This window comes from Phoca vitulina, unplaced genomic scaffold, assembly GCF_004348235.1.
Source record: "Phoca vitulina isolate PV1807 unplaced genomic scaffold, GSC_HSeal_1.0 scaffold20, whole genome shotgun sequence".
NCBI lineage: Eukaryota > Metazoa > Chordata > Mammalia > Carnivora > Phocidae > Phoca > Phoca vitulina.
Genome location: NW_022589723.1, coordinates 41,873,622 through 41,898,702, shown reverse-complemented (window position 1 = coordinate 41,898,702; position 25,081 = coordinate 41,873,622). Strand labels below are relative to the sequence as shown.

Sequence of the window (25,081 nt, the reverse complement as noted above, 5' to 3'; positions counted from 1 at the left end):
TGATGATTGAACGGATTATTTTATTTTTCAAATCAGTACTCCTACAAAACGTTTTACTACTTCCCAAAGGAGAGTCTGCTGTAGGATCGTTTCAATACGATATTTGAGGTTATAGGGTCCCTTTGTATATCTGAGCTTTGTGGGCTTGTTATGTAAATTCATTTGACCACAAGGTTGTGATCTTGGTGCAGAATAGAAATGGGAGAAACTGACTCAATAGAAACAACTGTAGTATTGATGAAAACAAAAGCCATCTACCCTGCCTCTAGAAGTCTTGATGTTGCATGGAAAGGAACAGGAATTTAAAGTTAAGATGAAATAATTACAATTTTGAAGACCTGTGTTAAACAAAAGCAAGAATTAAAGGATAATTTTTTCAGCTAAAAACATACTAAATTCCTAGAAATGGCAACTTTTATATACTCATTTATGAAACTGGAGAACAGATCATACGTGAGAAAAAAAAATGAGCACAAGAGAAGGAAAGATTATATTCTTAAAGTGTCTTCATACACTGAACTGCCTTCTCTCAAGTGATGATCAGACAGGATGGTTTAAGCAAGACATTTAAAATACTTCCTTTTTATGCTTTCACAGCACAGTCCTGCTGTAATTTGCTCTGTAAAAGTCTACTTCAAGAAATTACATTTCCATTCCCTTTATGCAAGTAGAACTAAACTCCTCACAAGCCATCTAAGTAAAAGGAGGGAAGGCAGACCTTGGGATTAAAACCTAGAAATAGACACACTACATAATGACATAATAATCTACTGTGACCTATCTAAAGAAGGGCATTCAGTAGGCCACTTCACCACTTACAGTTCTCTCAACTTTGCCTAAAAATGGATCATCAGCAGACAGCAGTTTCTCAAATTTCTAAAAGAGGCCAGATAGCAAAAGCTTTGCCAATGATTTATATTGCAAGTTTAACACACTGAACATGCAAAGAATGTAAAACTTTAACAAATCTGAAAATTTTCTATGCATTTTACAGAATTTTTTGAGAAAAAAATGAAACTGTCTTTGTCATTTTGTTCCCACACAATCTAACCCAGATTATCACCTCCATAAATTCAGTTTTAATGGAAACAGAAGACTCTAAATCCTCTTGTTTGGAAATTGTGAGATTTTTAGATGACTGACTTGATTTTCACTTGTAGAAACTGGGTAGGAGGCTGCTTAATGAAAATCCTAAAATAACAAAACATAGTAAGCATTAGTAATAACATCCTTGTTAAGAGAACAAAATATCTACATAATGTGAAGAATGTGTCACCAGAAAGTTATTTTAATGGTCCTATGTGATGGGGGGACGGGGGGATCCTCAGGATGGCGGCAGAGTAGGGGACCTTGTTTCATCTGGTCCCTTGAATTTAGCTGGATATCTACCAAACCATTCTGAACACACGAATTCAATCTGAGATGTGAGATTTATGTGGATCTCTTCAAGCACAAAAATGACTACTTTTTGCAAGGCAGGAGGTGTGGAACCTTGAATCTTCAGGGGGAAATACCGGGAGATAAATGGAGGGAGAGTGATATAACAATGGAGCATAAAATCGAAACCCTTAGAAATCTCCAGTGAGAGACATCCCTGGGATGAATAGAGCAGAATTCTAGGGGGATCATTGTCTCAGGATTCCAGGAGGCTCAGAAAAAATGGGGGAGCCTGAACCGATAGAGTGCCCAAGCAGTGGAGCGAGGACACTGGTTATGGTCAGCAAGCCAGGAAGGGACTCTCAGCTCCGGTCACCATAAACCAAGAGCTGGGCTGGTAGGGGGGCCGCTCTCTGAGGACCCTGAAAAGGACTAGAAGGTGCAGGCTCTTTAACATTCCAGAAGAGATAGGAAATGGCTTGCGCCCACAACAGGGCAACAGCTCTCAGGGCAGTGTGGCCCTCGAAAGGACACTGGAGCAGCACCCTGCCGCGACCTGGGAGCTGCAGAAGAGGGTGCACGCGTGAGCCCACGGCCGCTTGCAACTGGAAAGGCACAAAGCGCAGAGATGCCCACAGGTCCCTGGAACTCCCCTGGGAGAGTTGCAGCAGGTACAGATAGGGCAAAGCTGTGGAGTTTGGTACACACAGAAGTGGAGATGGTTTGACCTGGAGGATTTATTGAGGAAAAGGAACCACGACCTTGTGGCTCTGGGCCAGGGATTCCCGCACGGCCATATTTGCTCTGACCCTCTGAAGAGAAGTGGAAAGCTGAAAGGAACAAAAGCCACACAGACGACCAGCTCACATTAAGCCCATCCCCGGGACAAGGGGTATGGCAACTCCACTCAGGCAAAGATGCCTGAAAAGCTGAGTAGAAGGCCCCTACCCCAGAAGACAAATTGGGAAAACTGATGAATGACAAGCTTATTTCCCACAGGACTGTAAAACTCCAGCGCCAGGGGAAAATAATATATTGAGCTCCAAGTGTTCCCTCATGACTCGTTTATACTTCAGGCTAAAATTTTACATTTTTTTTTTTTTACCCTATTCCCGTTTCAAATAGATTATTTCCCAACTTATGTCTTTAAGTTACTTTTTAACTATAGATTTTATAGATTTATGCCGTTTTATAAATTTATGCTCCATACTAGTCCGTTTTGCACTCTATTCAATTTTATCTTGATATATATATAAGTTCTGGTTTCTTTGCAATTTGGGGATATAGTGTCTTCCAAAACAGACCAAAAATCAATCAGGAACAGGCAGATCACTCTGCCTTGTCCATCCTGAGAAATTATAGTTCCCCCCACTTTTTTTTTTTTTTTTTTTTACTGTTTTGGATCATCTTGGCTTTGTTTGCACATCTGGTAGCTTCTGACCACTTTGGAATTGTTCTAGGGTGCATTTTGCTTGGGTCATGGTTGATATTTTGGACTCTGTTCATTTGCTCAACCATCCCTCGACAGAATGATGGAGGAACTCTCAACAAAGAACCAGACACAATGTCCTCTGCCACAGAACTAATGGATATGGATATAAGCAAGATATCAGAGATAGAATTCAGGATAGCAATTATAAAGTCAAAACCTAGACTTGTAAAAACCATTAGTGACTATAGAATCTCTAAGGGCAGAAATGAGATGTAATCAGGCCAAACTTAAAAATGCTATAAATGAGATGCAGTCTAAATTGGATGCTCTAATAGCTAGGGTAAGTGAGGCAGAAGAGAGAATAAGTGACATAGAAGACAGGCTGATAGAAAGGAAGGAAATTGAGGAAAACAGGTATAGGAAGCTAGTAGGTCATGAAAAAAGGCTTGGACAGATTAATGATGCCATGAAACATTGCAATGTCAGAATTTTGGGATCCCCAAGGGGGTGAAGAGAGGAGAGAGGACTAGAAGGTATATTTGAGCAAATGATAGGTGAGAACTTCCCTAATCTGGGGAAGAAAACAAGCATTCATGTCTAAAAGGCACAGAAGACCCCTCCCAAAATCAATAAAAATAGATCAACACCCTGACATAAAATAGTGAAGCTTGCAAAGCCAAAGAAGCTATCCTGAGAACAGCTAGGGGGAAGAGATTTCTTAAATATAGAAGGAGGAACTTCAGAATAACATCAGACCTATCCACAGAAACCTGGCAGGCTAGAAAGGGCCAGCAAGACATTTAAGGTACTAAATGAGAAGAATATGCAGCCAAGAATACTTTATCCAGCAAGGTTGTCATTCAGAATGGACAGAGAGATAAAGAGTTTCTAGGACAGGCAGAAACTGAAAGAATATGTGACCACCAAACCAACCCTGCAAGATATACTGAGGATTCTGTAAGCGAGGAGAGACCCCAAGAGTCACATACACCAGAATGAAAGAGAAAATCTACAGAAAGGGACTTTGCAGACAATGCACTAAATTCCTATCTTTCAATAGTTACTCTGAATATAATGGGCTGAATACTCCCATCAAAAGACACAGGGTTTCAGATTTGATAAAAAAAGCAGGACCCATCCATATGCTGTCTACAAGAGACTGATTTTGAACCTAAAGACTCCTCCAGATTGAAAGTGAGGGGATGGAGAATCATTTACCACACCAATGGACCTCAAAAGAAAGCTGGAGTACCAATTCTCATATCAGACAAATTAGATTTTATTTTTTTAAAGATTTTTATTTATTTATTTGACAGAGAGAAAGAGACAGCAAGAGAGGGAACACAAGCAGGGGGAGCGGGAGAAGGAGAAGCAGGCTTCCCGCCGAGCAGGGAGCCCAATGCGGGACTCGATCCCAGGACCCCGGGATCATGACCTGAGCCGAAGGCAGCCACTTAACCGACTGAGCCACTCAGCACCCCCAGACAAATTAGATTTTAAACCAAAAACTGTAGTAAGAGATGTAGAGGGACACTATATCATACTTAAAGGATCTATCCAACAAGAAGATCTAGCAATTGTAAATATCTATGCCCCCAACATGGGAGCAGCCAATTATATAAACCAAATAATAACCAAAATAAAGAAACATATGGATAATAATACCTTAATAGTAGGAGACTTCAACACTCCACTCACAGCAATGGACAGATCATCTAAGCAGAAGGTCAACAAGGAAACACAGGCTTTCAATGACACACTGGACCAGATGGACCTCATAGATATATACAGAACATTCCATCCTAAAACAACAGAACACTCTTTCTTCTCAAGTGCACATGGAACTTTCTCCAGAATAGATCACATATTGGGTAACAAATCAGGTCTCAACCAATACCAAAAGATTGAGATTATTCCTTGCATATTCTCAGACCATAATGCTTTGAAATTGGAACTCAATCACAAGAAACAATTTGGAAGAAATTCAAACACTTGGAAGAAGGGCACATGCACCCCAATGTTCATAGCAGCTTTGCCCATGATAGCCAAATTGTGGAAGGAGCCGGGATGTCCTTCAATAGATGAATGGATAAAGAAGAAGTGATTCATATAGACAATGGAATATTACTCAGCCATCAGAAAGGATGAATACCCACCATTTGCATCAACATGGATGGAACTGGAAGGTATTATGCTAAGTGAAATAAGTCAAGCAGAGAAAGACAATTATCATATGGTTTCACTCATATGTGGAACAAAAGGAACAGCACAGAGGACCATAGGGAAAGGGAGGGAAAACTGAATGGGAAGATCAGAGAGGGAGACAAAGTATGAGAGACTCTGGAAACTGGGAAACAAAATTAGGGTTACAGAAGGGAGGGGGGTGGGGGGATGGGGTAACCAGGGTAACCAGGTGATGATTATTAAGGAGGGAACGTGTTGTGATGAGCACTGGGTGTTATACACAACTAATGAATCACTGAACACTACATCAAAAACTATGTACTATATGTTGCCTAAATGAACATAATAACAAAATGAAAAAGAAAAGGAAAGTACAAATATATATATATTGCACCTATGTAGAGAATAGCGAAATATTTGCAAAACATGTTATTTTCATTTTATATATTTCATTTCTGCCCTACACAGCAACTGAGACAGGTACAAGAATATATGGTGCTATAAAGTAGAAAACATTAGCAGAAGCCAATAAACGTCATTTAATGTTTTGGTACTAAGAGGGTATGCAGCATTTTCATCTCAGAAAGTGTATGTAAACTGTCCTCACAACCAGCAAAAAAGGCAAGATTGATAAGGAATTGGGAGAAAATATATTCCTTTTAATTTAATTTAATTTTATTTTATTTTATTTTATTTTTTTTTTTTTTAAAGATTTTATTTATTTATTTGAGACAGAGAGAATGAGAGAGAGAGAGCACATGAGGGGGGGAGGGTCAGAGGGAGAAGCAGGCTCCCTGCCGAGCAGGGAGCCCGATGCGGGACTCGATCCAGGGACTCCAGGATCATGACCTGAGCCGAAGGCAGTCGCTTAACCAACTGAGCCACCCAGGCGCCCCATCCTTTTAATTTAATTTTAAACAGAATGATCAGAGTGAGAATTTTTAGAGCATTTGCTTAACATTTACAAAATACTTCCAAGTCTGATTAACCAGAATTCACCATATATGTATCTAAAACATACTCTAGGGGCGCCTGGGTGGCTCAGTCGTTAAGCGTCTGCCTTCGGCTCAGGTCATGATCCCAGGGTCCTGGGATCGAGCCCTGCATCGGGCTCCCTGCTCAGCGGGAAGCCTGCTTCTCCCTCTCCCACTCCCCCTGCTTGTGTTCCCCTCTCTCGCTGTGTCTCTCTCTGTCAAATAAATAAAAATCTTTAAAAAAATAAAAAATAAAAAAAATAAAACATACTCTATTCAAGGTCTTGTCATGATACTAGAATTACAGATAGGAGTGAAACATCAGTGACCTGAGTGACACCAGCAAAATGGTAGACTGGACACTCTGAGCTCTTGTTCCCCAACAAAACCAAAAAAGCAGCAAATATATGAACCTACATTGTCAGAGCTCTGGAAAACAGTAAAAGGTTTACAGCAACCAAGACTCTGCCCACTAAAGAAAAACCCATCTTCAAAATGGTATGAATGTTTGAAGATGTTTTTCTCACCTTTGCCCCAGTGCAGTGGCAGTCTTATTAAAAAGTGGCAGAAGCCTGGTTCCCAGTTCCTACCCTCAATCCAGAGGAGGTAGACTTAATTTGCAAATCATCTTCTATGCCTCATCTGTCTGGAGGATACCAGAAGGACTCACTCAAAGTGTTCATCTTTGTTTTGCTATTAACTTGGAATTCAGGCAGGAAAAATGGCGGGCATTACTTGTAAAACCTGCAAGGTGACTACCAATTCAGACACCTGGGGTGAGAGATTAAGGGTGGAGACAGAATAGGTCACATAAGCCCTAGCAAAGAAGAAGCTGGGGTGAGAGTTTTTGAAAACTGGACATTGAGAAGCAGCTCCACAAGAGGGCAGGATGAGGGACACCTGGGTGGCTCAGTCAGTTAAGCATCTGCCTTCAGCTCAGGTCATGATCCCAGGGTCCTTGCTCAGTGGGGAGCCTGCCTCTCCCTCTGCCTGCCACTCCCCCCCTGCTTGTGCTTCCTCTCTCTCTCTCTCTCTCTCTCTCTCTCTCTCATAAATAAAATCTTTATAAAACGGGGGGGAGGAGGAGATTTAGAATGCCATATGCACACCCAGGCAAAACACATGCTCAGGAAAGATCTAAGACATTTGGTTTTCACCTCAGTCTGATCCCTAGGATCAGAGCAAGCCTAGCTAAGCATTGCAAGAATGCTCTAGCACCCAGCTACTCTGCAAAGACAGAACTCTGGCATTCAAGGAAATTTCTGTCAGAATTACTATACTATAATAGTGAAATGCCCAATTTTCAAAAAGAAAATTGCAAGGCATACAAAGAAAAAGAGAAACTAGATCTATTTAGAGGAATAGAAACTGGCCCCGAGGAAGCACCACTTTTAGCTTACTAAACAGACACTTAAGTATTATCAAAGAACTAAAGGAAATCATGAAAATGACTAAAATGGGAACACAAAGAGAAGTTATAAAAGGAACCAAAGAAATTCTGGAGCAGAAAGGTACAATAAAAACTTTCACTAGAGGGTGAATTTCAACGGCAGATTTGAACAGTCAAAGCTCATTGAACTCCAAATATGGAAAAGTCAAAAGAGACCCACCAAGACACATTAAAATCAATCTATCTAAAGCCAAAGATAGAACGTTGAAAGCAACAAGAATGAAAAGGAATCCTCAATAAGGTTATCAGATTTCTCATCAGAAACCTTGGGGGCTTTTGGGTGCCTGGGTGCCTCCATGAGTTAAGCGTCTGCCTTCAGCTCAAGTCATGATCCCAGAGTCCCAGATGGAGCCCTGCATTGGGCTCCCTGCTCAACAAGGAGTCTGCTTCTCCCTCTGCCCCTCACCTTGTTCTCTCTCTCTTAAATAAATAAATAAGAAATCTTGGGGGTTAAAAGGCAGTGGGGTTTGATATATTCAAATTGCTAAAAGGAAAAGAAACCTGTCCACCAAAAATATATTTGGCAAGACTCCTTCAAAAATGAAGGAGAAATTAAAACATCACTAGATAAAAACTAAAGGAGACAGATTCCACTACAACCTACCCTGCAAGAAGTGCTAACAGGAGTTTCTTTGGGTTGAAATGAAAGGACAAAGGACAGGAACTCAAAGCCATAAGAAGAAATAAATATTTCTAATTAAGGTATACATGGGTAGGTATAAAAGCTAGTATTCTAGTTTTGATTTTTACCTCTACTTTTTGTCTACATAATTTAAGAGACTATTAAAATAGTTGCTGGTCTATGTTTTCAGATGCACAATGCTTAAAGATGTAATTCTGTGACATAAAGGGGATGAAGACAGGGTTATATATAAGAGCAGAGTTTTGGGGTGCCTGGGTGGCTCAGTCATTAAGGCATCTGCCTTCGGCTCAGGTCATGATCCCAGGGTCCTGGGATCGAGCCCCGCATTGGGCTCCCTGCTCCACGGGAAGCCTGCTTCTCCCTCTCCCACTCCCCCTGCTTGTGTTCCCTCTCTTGCTGTGTCTCTCTGTCAAATGAATAAATAAAATCTTTAAAAAAAAAAATAGGAGCAGAGTTTTTATACACTACTGAGGTTAAGGTGCCATAAATTCAAATTAGAGTGTTATTAATTTAGGATGTTAAATGGAATCCCTAAGGTAACCACAAAGAAGTAGCTATATAATATACACAAAAGGAAATGAGAAAATGTTTTACTATAAAAAATTCAACTAAACACAAAAGACACATAGAAAATGAAGGACAAAAAGGTATAAGACACATAAATATCATAATCACATTAATTCCTCATCAAAAATTACTTTAAATGTAAATGAACTGAACTCCAGTCAAAAGACAGAGATTGATGAAATGGATTTAAAAACACGATCTAACTTTATGCTGTCTACAAGAGACTGACTTCAGATCCAAAGACATAAATGGGTTAAATATCAAAGGATGGATAAAGATATTCCATGCAAATAGTAACCAAAGGGAGCAGTGGTGGCTATACTATTATCAGGCAAAAAAACACCTTAAATCTAAAAAGGTTACAAGAGACCAGTGAAGGACATTACATATTAATAGGTTTAAAATACATCAAAATTAAACAGTTATAAACGTTTACACATCTAATAACAGACCTTCAAAATATATTAAGCAAAACACAACATAACAAAACTTATGTGATGCAACAAAAGCAATGCTAAGGAAATTTATAACTAAATGCCACTTTAATATATAAATATAAGTATATAAAATAAATATTCTAAAAGTAACTAGAAAAAGAATAAACCTAAAGCTAGTGCAAGATTAAAGCTGAGATAAGCAAAATAGTTTTTCAAAATGATTTTAAGGGTAGAAAAACCTTTAACTAGACCAAGGGCGGGGGGGGGGGGGGGGGGGTCAACTATCTAAACGCAGACATAAACGTAGGAGTATTAGTAAAGATTCTACAGAAATAGAGGGATGAGAGCACTATGAGCAGCTGTACCCCTATAAACTGGATAACCTAGATGAAATTGATATATTCCTAGAAATGTAAAACCTTACCAAGACTGAATCATGAACAAATAAAATCTACATAGACCTATAACTAGGAGATTAAATCAGTAATCAAAAACCTCCCAACAAAGGAAAACTCTGCAACTGATGGCTTCACTGGTGAATTCTACCCCACCATTTAAACAAGAAATAACACCAGTCCTCAAAGATTTCCAAAAAATTCAAGAGAAACTTCCTAACTCATTCTATGAGGCGAGTACTAACTACCCTGACACCAAGGCCAGACTACAACAGAAGGGAAAAAAAAACCCTACAGATTAATATCCCTGATGAATATTGATGAAAAAGTCCTAAACAATATTAGCAACTGAGACATCACATTAAAAGGTCTATAAACTGAACAAGTGTATTATAGTTCAACAAGTGAAAATGAATTAATATAATACACTATATTGACAGGATGAAGGGAGGAAAACCCATATGATAACATCAACTGATGCAGAAAAAGAATTTAACAAAATTTGACAGGCTTTTTTTGATAAAAACACTCAACACTCTAGGAATAGAAGGAAACTACCTCAACACAATAAAGTCCACATATAAAAATCTCACAGGTAACATCATACTCAATGGAGAAAGACTGAAAGAAACCTTTTCTCAAGGATGCCAGCTTTTTGCTACTTCTATTCAACATGGCATTGGAATTTCTAGGCAGAGGAACTAGTTAAAAAAGACTTTGAACTTGGAAAGGAAGGAATGAAATTATCTCTGTTCACAAAGTGCATGATCTTATATGCAGAAAACACTTAGAACTAATCAAATTCAACAAAGTTTAAGGATACAAAACCAACACACAAAATCAGTTGCCCTTTGTAAACAGTAACAATGAACAAAGAAATTTAAGATAATTCCCTTTACAATAGCATTAAAAATAACAAAATACTTGGCAGTTAATTAAGGAGGAAGACATATACTGAAAACTACAGAACACCACAGAAAGAGAGTAACAACAATAAATGGAAAGCCATTCCATGTTCATAGACTGGAAGAAAGAAGTCAGCACTACCCAAAGTGATCTACAGATTCAGTGTAATCCATTTCAAAATCTTAAAAATATGTTTTACAAAAATAGAAAAATATGCCCTAAAATTCAGTGGGATGTCTAGGGACCCCAAATGGCCAAACACTCTTGAAAAATATCTAAGTTGGAAGGCTCACACTACTGGATCTCAAAATTAACTGCAGAGCTACAGTAATCAAAACAGTATGCTATTGATGTAAGGACAGACACATGGACCAGTGGAATAAAATAAAGAATCAAATAAATACTCATATATATGGTCAAATGATTTTGAGAGAGTGTGTCAAGACCATTTACTGGGAAAAGGACAGTTTTTCCAACAAACGGTGTTGGGAAAACTGGATATTCACATGCAAAAGAATGAAGTTAGATGCTTACCTAACACTATATACAAAAAATTAACTGAAAATGGATCAAAGAGACTTATGGGAAAATGGTGGAACAGGAGGATCTTAAGCTCACTTTGTCCCATACACACCATATCAGTGCACCTAACTCAGGAAAACTACCCAGAGACTGCCACAAGAGTTCCACAGTTAATCATAGAGAGGAGGTCATATTAAAAAGAGTAAATATGGTCAGAAACCAAACTCCCAGTGAGACTAACCACAAACAGGAGGGACACAACGAACATGGAGAAGGGAGAGGAGCAGGCCCCACACGAGGCAACCCAGGCACAGGGTACTTGAACTGGGAAGATGAGTCTCCAAAATATTTGGCTTTGAAAACCAGTTGGGCTTAACATCACAAGTTTTTACAATCAGCAATCCAGGTACTTCAAAGTCAGCAGGTTTAGCTCTGGGAGAGCCTGAGAACAACAGAAGCCGTCCATGCCCTTAAAGAGATAGCAAAGCAAATAACCCCAACAAGATACAACACAGAAGCAGCACTTAGAAAAGCACCTGGGGTATACATGAAGATTTATTTACTAATCTCAGAATATGTGCTGGAGGGGCACAGATCTTTAGGAGACTTCTGCAAGAAAAAAGGAGCTGGGAGGCAGGATTTCTCCCCACCAACCTCAGCCCAGATTGCTGGACGCTTGCAGAGACCAGTGAGAACACTGTCCAGCTACCTTAATAACATGATGTGCCCTGGTCTTATGTTCTGTAGATCCACCCCATCCAACCCACCCCACTGGGCAGGCATCCCTCCCACAGCAAAATCCAGCAAGCTGCCCCAGCAGGGACCAGTGCCACTCCACAGTGACACCTGCCCTGGAGAAGGAAAGATCACAGATACCAGGCACACTGCAGCCCCAGCAGACAGACTGGGGAGAGGATCTGGTCTTGCCCCAGCCCCACCACAAAAAAAAACCTCTCGGGGTGTGGGGGGGGCAGCCTAAAGAGAGAACCATCCAGTTTGGTGCAACTACAGCCCCAGCAGACAGGCTGAGGCCAGGCATATGGTCTGACAACTGACACCACCCAAGTACGAACCAACAGTGGCCCCACACTTAACAGCACAGGGATCAAAACCTGCCCACAACAGGCAACGTGGGCCATTGCAGCTGACTGGACTGAAAGCAAATGCGGTTCAGCCACATTAGAGTTCACACAACCCACATACCAGACACCCCTGAAATGCTTGTTCTGGGGAACAGGACAATGCACTACAGGGTACCACAGAACCTCTCCTTCATAAGGCCACTACTTTCAAGATCAGGAGCTGTAGCTGACTTTCCTAACACAGAGAAACACAGAAAGTTATAAAAAATGAGGACAAAAAGGAATATGTCCCAAATGAAAGAACAGGACAAAAATCACAGCAAAAGGGAAATGAAACGAAGATAAGAAATATATCTGAAAAAGAATTCAAAGTAGGGGCCCCGGAGTGCCTCAATCCGTTAAGTGTCTGCCTCCGGCTCAGGTCATGATTCTGGGGTCCTGGGATCAAGCCCCACATCAGGTTCCCTGCTCAGCAGGGAGCCTGCTTCTCCCTCTCCCTCTGCTGCTCCCCCTGCTTCTGCTCTTGCTCTCTCTCTCCCTCTCTCAAACAAACAAATAAAAATCTTTTAAAAAAAGAAATTCAAAGTAATCATCATAAAGATACTCACTGGACTTGAGAAGAGTGGAGGACATCAGTGACACCCTTAACAAGGAGATAAAAAAAGAACCAATCAGTGATGAAAAACACAATAAATGAAATTAAAATACACTAAATGGAATAAATAATAGGCTATGGGAAGCAGAAAAATGAATCCGAGACCTGGAGGACAGAGGAACGGAAAGTAATCAAGCTGAGCATGTGAGAGGGAAAAAAATATGCAAAGTGAGAATAGACTTAGGATACTCAGTAACACCATCTATATGCTGCCTACAAAAGACTCATTTCAGACTGAAAGACACATGCAGATTTAAAGTGATAGGATATGGGACACCTGGGTGGCTCAGTCAGTTAAGCATCTGCCTTGAGCTCAGGTCATGATCCCAGGGTCCTGGAATTGAGTCTGGCTTCGGGCTCCTTGCTCAGTGGGGAGTCCACTTCTCCCTCTGCCTTCCACTTGCCCTGCTTGTGATCTCGTTCTCTCTTGCTCTCTCTGACAAATAAATAAATAAAATCTTTAATAAATAAATAAATAATAAGGTTATGTGACAGAGAAGTATTATCATTAAAACGGATGTGTAAAGAAAGCCAGGATAGCAATACAAAATACAAAATAGACTTTAAACAAAGACTGTAACAAGAGACAAAAAAGGACACTATATAATCATAAAATGGAAAAGCCCAAGAAGAAGATATAAAAATCATAAATATTTATGCACCCAACACTGGAACACTTAATAACAAAAATAGAGGAACTAATAAATGGTAATACAATAGTACAATAATAATAATATTTTAACACCCAAGTTACGTTAATGGACAGATCAAACAGAAAATCAATAAGGAAAGAGTAGCTTTGAATGACACACTGGACCAGATAGATATAACAGAAATATTCAGAACATTCCATCCTAAAGCAGCAGAATGAACATTCTTTTCAAGTGTACTTGGAACATTCTCCAGAAGAGACCACATAATAGGCCACAAAAGAAGTCTCAAGAAATTCTAAAAGATTGAATGCCATGCATCTTTTCTGACAGCAATGATGTGAAACTAGAAATCAACCACAAGGAAAAGTATGGAAAGAAAACATACACATACAGGTTAAATAACATGCTACTAAACAATGAATGCATCAACCAAAAAAATCAAAGAGAAAATTAAAAAATAAGTGGAGACAAATAAAATGCAAACACAATGGTCTAAAATCTTTGGGATGCAGCAAAAGCTCTTCTAAGAGGGACATTTATACCAATACAGGCCTACTTCAAGAAGGAAGAAAAATCTCAAACAACCTAACCTTGCACATAAAGGAGCTAGAAAAAGAACAAACAAAACCCAAAACCAGTAGAAGGAAGAAAATAATAAAGATTACAGCAGAAATAAATAAAAAACTAAAAAATAATAGGAGAAATAACATCTGATACCACAGAAATACATAAGATTGTAAGAGAATATTATGAAAAATTATATGCTAACAAATTGGACAACCTACAAAAAATGGATAAATTCCAAGAAACATATAATCTCCCCAAATTGAAGCAGGAAGAAATAGAAATTTTGAACAGACCAATTACCAGTAAGAAAATTGAATCAGTAATGAAAAACTCCCAAACAGAAGTCCAGGGACAGATAGTTTCACAGGTGAATTCTACCAAACTGTTTTTTTTTTTTTAATGTTAAATTAGCCAACATATCATTGATTTTTGATGTAGTGTTCAACGTTTTATTTATTTTTTTTATTAACATGTAATGTATTATTTGTTTCTGGGGTACAGGTCTGTGTTTCATCAGTCTTACATAATACAGCACTCACCACAGCACATACCCTCCCCAATGACCATCACCCAACCACCCCATCCCTCTCACCCCCCTCCACTCCAGCAATCCTCAGTTTGTTTCCTGAGATTAAGAGTCTCTTATGGTTTGTCTTCCCCTCTGGTTTCATCTTGTTTCATTTTTCCCTCCCATCCCCTATGATCCTCTGTCTTATTTCTAAATTCCTCATATCAGTGAGATCACATGATACTTGTCTTTCTCTGATTGACTTATTTCACTGAGCATAATACCCTCTAGTTCCATCCACACCATTGCAAATGGCACAATTTCATTTTTTAATGGCTGCATAATATTCCATTGTATATATATATGACATCTTCTTTATCCATTCATCTGTTGCTGGACATCTAGGCTTTTTCTATAGTTTGGCTATTGTGGACATTGCTGCTATACACATTGGGGTGCATGTGCCCCTTCAGATCACTACACTTGTATCTTTGTGGTAGTGCAATTGCTGGGGGGTAGGGTAGCTCTATTTTCAACTTTTTGAGGAACTTCCATTCTGTTTCCCAGAGTGGCTGTCCCAGCTTGCATTCCCACCAACAGTGTAGGAGGGTTCCCCTTTCTCCACATCCTCGCCAACATCTGTCATTTCCTGACTTGTTAATTTTAGCTATTATGACTGCTATGAGGTGGTATCTCATTGAGGTTTTTATTTCTATTTCCCTGATGCCGAGTGATATTGAGCACCTTTTCATGTGTCCATTGGCCATTTGGATGTCTTCTTTGCAGAAATGTCTGTTCGTGTCTTCTGCCCATTTCTTGATTGGATTATTTGTTCTTTGGGTGTTGAGTTTGATAAGTTCTTTATAGATTTCGTATACTAGCCCTTTATCTGATATGTCATTTGCAAATATCTTCTCCCATTCTGTTGGTTGTCTTTGGTTTTGTGGACTGTTTCCTTTACTGAGCAAAAGCTTTTTATCTTGATGAAGTTCCAATAGTTCATTTTTACCCTTGTTTCCCTGGCCTTTGGTGATGTTTCTAAGAAGAAGTTGCTGCGGCTGTCAAAGAGGTTGCTGCCTGTGTTCACCTCTAGGATTTTGATGGATTCCTATCTCACATTTAGGTCTTTCATCCATTTTCAGTCTATTTTTGTATGTGGTGTATGGAAATGGTCCGGTTTAATTCTTCTGCATGTGGCTGTCCAATTTTCCCAACACCATTTGTTGAAGAGACTGTCTTTTTTCCATTGGATATTCTTTCTTGCTTTGTCAAAGATTAGTTAACCATAGAGTGGAGGGTCCATTTCTGGGCTCTCTATTCTGTTCCATTGATCTATGGGTCTGTTTGTGTGCCAGGACCATACTGTCTGAAGATTACAGCTTTGTAATAGAGCTGGAAGTCCGGAATTGTGATGCCACCGGCTTTGCTTTTCTTTTTCAACATTCCTCTGGCTATTCGGGGTCTTTTCTGGTTCCATACAAATTTTAGGATTATTTGTTCCATTTCTGTGAAAAAAGTTGATGGTATTTTGATGGGGATTGCATTGAATGTGTAGATTGCTCTAGGTAGCATAGACATTTTCACAATATTTGTTCTTCCAATCCATGAGTATGGAACGTTTTTCCATTTCTTTGTGTCTTCCTCAATTTCTTTCATGAGTATTCTATAGTTTTCTGAGTACAGATTCTTTGCCTCCTTAGTTAAATTTATTCCTAGGTATCTTACAGTTTTGGGTGCAATTGTAAATGGGATCGACTCCTTAATTTCTCTTTCTTCTGTCTTCTTGTTGGTGTATAGGAATGCCACTGATTTCTGTGCATTGATATTATATCCTGCCACTTTGCTGAATTCCTGTATGAGTTCTAGCAGTTTTGGGGTGGAGTCTTTTGGGTTTTCCACATAAAGTATCATATCATCTGCAAAGAGTGAGAGTTTGACTTCTTCTTTGCCAATTCAGATGTCTTGTATTTCTTTTTGTTGTATGATTGCTGAGGCTAAGACTTCTAGGACTATGTTGAACAGCAGTGGTGAGAGTGGACATTCCTGCCGTGTTCCTGACCTTAGGGGAAAAGCTCTCAGTTTTCCCCCATTGAGTATGATATTTGCTGTAGGTTTTTCATAGATGGCTTTTATGATTTTGAGGTATGTACCCTCTATCCCTACATTGTGAAGAGTTTTAATCAGGAAAGGACACTGTACTTTGTCAAATGCTTTTTCAGCATCTATTGAGAGGATCATATGGTTTTTGTCCTTTCTTTTATTAATGTATTGTATCACATGGATTGATTTTCAGATGTTGAACCAATCTTGCAGTCCAGAAATAAATCCCACTTGGTCGTGATGAACAATCCTTTTAATGTACTGTTCGATCCTATTGGCCAGTATTTTGGTGAGAATTTTTGCATCCATGTTCACCAGGGATATTGGTCTGTAATTCTCCTTTTTGATGGGGTCTTTGTCTGGTTTGGAATCAAGGTAATGCTGGCCTCATAAAATGAGTTTGGAAGTTTTCCTTCCATTTTTTCTGTTTTTTAGAACAGTTTCAGAAGAATAGGTATTAATTCTTTAAATGTTTGGTAGAATTCCCCTGGGAAGACACCTGGCCCTGGGCTCTTGTTTGTTGGGAGAGTTTTGATTACTGCTTCAATTTCCTTACTGGTTATGGGTCTGTTCAGGTTTTCTATTTCTTCCTGGTTCAGTTTTGGTAGTTTAAACGTGTCTAGGAATGCATCCATTTCTTCCAGATTGTCTAAATTGCTGGCACATAATTGCTCATAATATGTTCTTATAATTGTTTGTATTTCTTTGGTGTTGGTTGTGATCTCTCTCTCTCATTCATGATTTTATTTATTTGAGTCCCTTCTCTTTTCTTTTTGATAAGTCTGGCCAGGGGTTTATCAACATTATTAATTCTTTCAAAGAACCAGCTCCTAGTTTTGTTGATCTATTCTACTATTCTTTTGGTTTCTATTTCATTGATTTCTGTTCTGATCTTTATGATTTCTCTTCTCCTGCTGGGTTTAGGCTTTACTTCCTGTTCTTTCTCCAGCTCCTTTAGGTGTAGGGTTAGATTGTGTATTTGAGACCTTTCTTGTTTCTTGAGAAAGGCTTGTATTGCTATATACTTTCCTCTGGAGACCACCTTTGCTATATCTCAAAGATTTTGAACAGTTGTGTTTTCATTTTCATTTCTTTCCATGAATTTTTAATTCCTCTTTAATTTCCTGGTTGACCCATTCATATTTTAGTAGGATGCTCTTTAGCCTCCATGTATTTGAGTTCTTTCTGACTTTCCTCTTGTGATTGAGTTCTAGTTTCAAAGCATTGTGGTCCGAAAATATGCAGGGAATGATCCAAATCTTTAGGTACTGGTTGAGACCTGATTTGTGACTTAGGATGTGATCCATTCTGGAGAATGTTCCATGGGCACTAGAGAAGAATGTGTATTCTGTTGCTTTGGGATGGAATGTTCTGAATATATCTGTGAAGTCCATCTGGTCCAGTATGTCATTTAAAGCCTTTATTTCCTTGTTGATCTTTTGCTTAGATGATCTGTCCATTTCAGTGAGGGGGGTGTTAAAGTCCCCTACTATTATTGTATTATTGTTGATGTGTTTCATTGATTTTGTTATTAATTGACTTATATAATTGCCTGCTCCCATGTTAGGGGCATAAATATTTACAATTGTTAGATCTTCTTGTTGGATTGACCCTTTAAGTATGATATAGTGTCCTTCCTCAACTCTTATTATAGTCTTTGGTTTAAAATCTAATTTGTTTGATATAAGGATTGCCACCCCAGCTTTCTTTTGATCTCCATTAGCATGGTAAATGGTTTTCCACCCTCCAACTTTCCATCTGGAGGTGTATTGAGGTCTAAAATGCATCTCTTGCAGAAAGCATATCAATGGGTCTTGTTTTTTTATCCAATCTGATAGCCTGTGTCTTTTGATTGGGGCATTTAGCCCATTTACATTCAGGGTAACTACTGAAAGATACAAACTTAGTATTGCCTGTAAGGTGACTGTTATTGTATATTGTCTCTGTTCCTTTCTGGTCTGTGTTACTTTAAGGCTCTCTCTTTGCTTAGAGGACCCCTTTGAATATTTCTTGTAAGGCTGGCTTGGTGTTCGCAAATTCTTTTAGTTTTTGTTTGTCCTGGAAGCTTTTTATCTCTCCTTCTATTTTCAACGACCGCCAAGCTGGATAAAGTATTCTTGGCTACATATTTTGCTCATTTAGTGCTCTGAATATATCATGCTAGTCCTTTCTGGCCTGCCAGGTCTCTGTGGATAGATCTGCTGCCAATCTAATGTTTCTACTGTTGTAGGTTACAGAACTCGTGTCCCGAGCTGCTTTCAGGATTTTCTCTTTGTCTCTGAGACTTGTAAGTTTCCTATTATTTCTCGGGGTGTTGACCTGTTTTAATTGATATTGAGACGGGTTCTCTGTGCCTCCTCATTTTGATGCCTGTTTCCTTCCCCAAATTAAGGAAGTTCTCCACTATAATTTGCTCCAATATACCTTCTGCCCCTCTCTTACTTTCTTCTTCTTCTAGGATCCCAATTATTCTAATATTGTTTTGTCTCATGGTATCACTTATCTCTCAAATTCTCCCCTCATGATCCATTAGTTGTTTAGCTCTTTTTTTTTTTCCCCAGCTTCTTTATTCTCCACCATTTGGTCTTCTATATCACTAATTCTCTCTTCCATCTCATTATCCTAGCAGTTAGAGCCCCCATTTTTTATTGCACCTCATTAATAATAATAGCCTTTTTGATTTCGACTTGGTTAGATTTTAGTTCTTTTATTTCTCCAGAAAGGGATTCCCTAGTATCTTCTATGCTTTTTTTGAGCACAGCTAGTATCTTTATAATCGTCATTCTGAACTCTAGTTCCAACATCTTACTAATGTCTGTATTGATTAGGTCCCTGGCAGTCGGTACTACCTCTTTTTCTATTTTTTGAGGTTATTTTTTCTGTTTTGTCATTTTGTCCATAGAAGAATAGATGAATGAGAGAACAAAATTCTAAAAGGGTAACAAAGACCCCAGAAAAATATACACTAAACAAATTAGAAGAGACCTGAAACCAAGGGGAAAACAAAGGAAAAAAAGAAAAGAATATGATCAGGCTGGTGAATAGAACAGAGCCACAGATTTTGGGTGTATGTTGGTCTTTTAGAAGAACTGCATCCCAAAATTTGAGAGAAAGAACTATATATATATATATATATATATATATATATATATATACACATACATACGAGAATAAGGGTAAATACGATGAAGGGATGGAATATGAGTGTAAAGATGACAATTTAAAAAGATTTTTAAAAAGGAATTGATAAGAGGTGCCTGGGTGGCTCAGTCAGTTAAGCGTCTGTCTTCAGCTCAGGTCATGATCCTGGGGTCCTAGGTTCGAGCCCCGTGTTGGGCTCCCTGCTCAGCAGGGAGACTGCTTCTCTTTCTCCTCCCTGCTCGTGCTCTCTGTCACTGTCTCTGTCTCCCTCTCTCAAATAAGTAAAAATCTTTAAAAAATAAAAAAAAAAGTTATAAAAAAGGAATTGATGTTAGTTAAAAAAAGAAAGAAAAATATTTTTTTTAAAAAGAGGAGAGATTGTGATCAGGCGGGAGACTAGAACAAAGGAATACACTAGATGTAGGGTATATTTTGGTCTGTTAGAAGAAACTGTATCCCAAAATTTTAAAGAAAGAGAAACTTATATATATACAAAAATAAGGTTAAATACAATGAAGGGATCGAATATGACTGTAAAAATGAAAATTAAAAAGATTTTAAAAAAGGAATTGGTAAGATAAGATGTTGGTTGAAAAAGAAAAGAAGAAAAATTTTAAAAAATAGAAAAATTAAAAATAAAGAAAATTTTTAAAAATTAACTTTGAAAACTAAAGAATCATGGGGAAAAAAAGCCATGAATTCTATGTGCTGTATTCCCATACTGCTGGAGTTTTGTAGCTCTCATTGATCAGTAAACTTGGTCTTGGCTGGATGTTCTTGCTGAAATTCTGGGGGAGGGGCCTGTTGCAGTGACTCTCAAATGTCTTTGCCCTGCGCGGAATTGCACCGCCCTTGCCAGGGGGCCAGGCTAAGTAATCTGCTCAGGTTTACTCTCGGTAGCTTTTGTTCCCTGAAAGCTTTCCATATAGCTTTGGAGGACAAGAATGAAAATGGCGGCCTCCCAATCTCTGGCCCTGGAGGAGCCGAGAGCTTGGGCTCTGTATCCTCAGTGAGCCCTCAGAGAAAAGCAGTCAATCACTCCTGTCTCTCTGGTCTCTGGACACACGCCATGCTCACCCGGCCTGTCATCAAGCATTTCTATCTCTGGCACACAACCCCGTTTGGAGTTTCCAAACACAGCAGAATCCTGCGGTACGCTCCCATGCAGCTTCTCCTGGGGGAGGAAGAGGAGTCTCTCCAGATCTGCCGCTTGTTGGGCTGCTGATCAAAGAGTAGTGGCCTGACTGTGCCGCAGATCATGGTTTATGGCAACCCCAAGCTGAGAGCCCACTCTTGGCTCTGTTTTTGCAGTGGCTTCCCCGTCCAACACCTGGGGGCTCTGCCACACTCAGGCACCCCCAGTCTTTCTGTGACCCCGAGAGTCCTGAGACCACACTGTCCCAGTGAGGGTTCCACCCCCCACTTAGCCACTGGATTGATGTCCCTCGGTGGAGCAGACTTCTAAAAGTTCTGATTTTGTGCTCCGCTACTCTATCACTTGCTGGTAGTCAGCTGATGGAGGCTCCCTCCTCCCGTGGTCTATCTTCCCAAATATCACCTTGGATTCACTTCTCCGCATATCCTACCTTCCAGAAAGTGGTCACTTTTCTGTTCACAGAATTGATTCTATTCTTTTCTTTGATCTCCTGTTGAGTTTGTAGGTGTTCAGAATGTTTTGGTAACTATCTAGCTGAATTCCTGGGACCAGATGAAATTTAGGTCTCCTACTCCTCCACCACCTTGCTCCTCCTCCAGTGTTCAATGTTTTAAAGAAGAGCTAATACCTATTCTCAAACTATTCCAAAAAAATAAAGAGGGAAAAGAACCTTCCAATTTATTCTATGAGGTAAGCATTATCCTGAAACCAAAACCAGATGTGATACTACAAAGAAAGAAAACTACAGGCCATTATCTCTGATGAATATTGATGCAAAAATCCTTAACAAAACATTAGCAAACAGAATTCAACAATAATTTAAAAAATCATTCACCATGATCGAGTGAGATTTATTCCTGGGATGCAAGGGTGATTCCCAAATCAACATGATATGTCACATCAATAAAAGAAAGGATAAAAACCATATGATCATGCCAATAGATGCAGGAAAAGCATTTGACAAAGTATACCATCCACTCATGATAAAAACCCCCAACAAAGTAGGTTTAGAGGGAACATACCTCAACATAATAAAGGACATCTATGAAAAACCCACAACTAACATCATACTTGATGTTGAAAAATTCAGAGGTTTTCCTCAAAATTCAGGAACAACACAAGGACATCTACTCTCAACACTTTTATTCAACACAATATTGGATGTCCTAGCCACAGCAATCAGACAAAAAAAAAAAAAAAGGGAAATCAAAGGCATCCAAATTGGTAAGGAAGAAGTAAAACTGTCACTATTTACAGAAGGCATGATCCTATATATAGAAAACCCTAAAGACTCTACTAAAAAACTACTAGACATGATAAATAAATTCAGTAAACTCATAAGAAAAATTAATATAATCTGTTTTGTTTCTATACACTAATAATGAAGTAGCAGAAAGAGAAATTAAGAAAAGAATCTCATTTACACTTGCACCACAAATAATAAAATACCTAGGAATAAACATCACCAAGGTGGTGAAAGACCTGTACTTTTGCAAAGTATAAAACACTGATGATATTCTGTGTTCATGGATTGGAAGAACAAATATTACTAAAATGTCCATACTACCCAAAGCAATCTATAGATTTAATGCAATCCCTATCAAAGTATGAACAGTATTTTTCACAGAACTAGAAAATTCCAAAATTTGCATGAAACCACAAAAGACCCTGAATAGCCAAAGCAATCTTCAAAAGAAAGGCACAAAACTGGAGGTATCACCATTCCAGATTTTAAGACACACTACAAAGCAGTCGTAATCAAAACAGTATCTGGTACAAAAATAAACTCATGATCAATGGAACAGAATAGAGAACCCAGAAATAAACCCACACTTATAGTGTCAATCTACAACAAAGGAGGCAAGAATATTGAACAGAGAAAAGACAGTTTCTACAACATATGGAGCTGGGAAAACTGGACAGCTATATGCAAAAAAGTGAAACTGGATCACTTTTGTACACCATACATAAAAACAATCTCAAAGTGAACTGAAGACTTAAATGTAAAGATCTGAAACTGTAAAACCCCTAAGAAGAAGTCATAAGCAGTAATTTCTTGGACATCAGGTGTACAAATATTTTTCTATATAAATCTCCTCAGGAAAGGGAAACAAAACCAAAAGGAAACAATTGGGACTACATCAAACTAAAAAGCCTTTGCACAGCAAAGGAAACCATCAACAAAATGAAAAGGCAACCTACTGAATGGGAGGTGATTTTTAGAAATGATATATCTCATAGGGGGTTGATATCCAAAATACATAAAGAGCTTATACAACTCAATGCCAAGAAAACAATCCAATTAAAAAATGGGGAGAGGAACTGAATAGACATTTTTTTCCAAAAAAGACATACAGGTGGCCAAGAGACACATGAAAAGATGCTCAATAACACTCATCATCTGGGAAATGCAAATCAAAACCACAAGGAGACTGATGGTGGAGAAAGAGAAATATAACAAGCAGCAGTAAATATTAGAGAGTGTAGACTGTGGAAGTCCCTGTAACCCAACCTTCTTGAGATTGCCATTGTTAACACTTGGCTATACCTATTTTTTTGGCAAATAAATGTCCATATATTAAAAAAAACAAAAACAAAACAAAACAAAAAACAAGGAAATATCACCTCACACCAGTCAGGAATCACTAAAATCAAAAACATGAAATAACAAGTGTTGGCGAGGATGTGGAGAAAAAGAACTCTTGTGCATTGTTGGTGAGAATGCAAATTGGTGCAGTCAATGTGGAAAACAGTATAAAGGTTCCTCAAAAAATTAAAAATAGACTTACCATATTACCCAGTAATTCCACTACTAGGTATTTACCCAAGAAAATGAAAATGCTAGTTTGAAAAGATGTATGTACCCCTATGTTTACTCCAGCATTATTTATAATAGCCAAGATAGGGACGTAACCCACGTGTCCATGGATAGATGAATGAATAAAGAAGATATACATACATTTTTTTGTATGTATGTGTGTAATATATATCATGGAAGGTTACTGAGCCATAAAAACAAATGAAATCTTGCCATTTGCAACATGGATGGAGATAGAGGGTATAATGCTAAAGGAAATAAGTCAGAGAAGATACCATATGATTTCACTCATATGTGGAATTTAAAAAATGAGACAAACAGAAAAGTGACTCTTAAATACAGAGAACTGGTGGTTGCCAGAAGAGAGGAGGGTGAGGAAATGGGTGAGACAGATAAAGGGGATAAAGAGTACACTTATCTTGATGAGCACTGAGAAGCATGTAGAATTTTTGAATTATTATACTATACACCTGAAACTAACACTGTATGTTAATTATACTTGAATAAAAAAATAGATCAAAGACCTAAATGCAAGACCTAACCTACAAATCTATTAGAAGAAAACAGGAGGAAAAGCTTCAGGTCAATGTGTTTGGCAATGATTTCTTGGATATGATGCCAATGTCACAAGTATCAAAAGGATGGACAAGTTAGATTTCATCACAATTTAAAACTTTTATGTACAAAGGACACTCACACCAAAGTGAAAAAGCGAGAGAATAGCTGTATATCACTTATTGGATGAGAAATTAATATCCAAAATATAATAAAAAACTAAAATGCAACCACAAAAGACAACCCAATTCAAAAATGTGCAAGACTTGAATAGAAAGGTATTCAAAGAAGATACACAGATGGCGAACAAGCACATGAAAAGATGTTCAACATCATTAATCATTAGGGAAATGTACATTAAAACCATGGGATGGGAATTAAGGAGTGCACATGTTGTGATGAGCACCGGGTGTTGTATGGAAATGTGGATGCATGAGATTTAGTACACCTGAAACTAGTATTACACTGTATGTTAACTAACTGGAATTTAAATAAAAACCTAAAAAATAAAATAGACTTAAACATTAAAAAAAAAAACCACCATGAGATACCATTTCACCCCCATTAGGATGGCTATTAATAACAAGAACAAAAACAATAATTGCAAGGATGTGCAGAAATTGGCTTGAAGAGGAAATAGTTAACAGATGGGCTGGTACATTTGACCTGTGTTTGCTCCTCTGCCTCAACAATTTGCTAGCTCCAGATTTTTGGTGTTCAGAACACCCATGGTTCCAGATTACTCTACACTTTATTTTCATACTTCGTGAAAGTCACTATTACTTTCTTTATATTTCAGGGTAACTCTTTTTTTAAGATTTTATTTATTTCTTTGACAGAGAGAGAGAGAGCACGAGCAGGGGGAGCGGCAGGCAGAGGGAGAAGCAGGCTCCCAGTTGAGCAGAGAGCCCAATGTGGGGCTCGATTCCAGGACCCTGAGATCATGACCTAAGCTGAAA

General features: G+C 38.6%; 1 protein-coding gene across 1 annotated transcript in view; it reads right to left on the bottom strand.

Annotated features, from left to right (window-relative positions):
- The window catches only part of NRG4 (neuregulin 4), a 171,720-nt gene continuing 146,639 nt past the window's right edge, over nt 1-25,081 (bottom strand). Inside the window, exon 5 of the mRNA XM_032417992.1 lies at nt 1-1,191. The gene's annotated coding sequence lies outside the window, so the exon portion shown is untranslated. The remainder of the gene's footprint in view (nt 1,192-25,081) is intronic.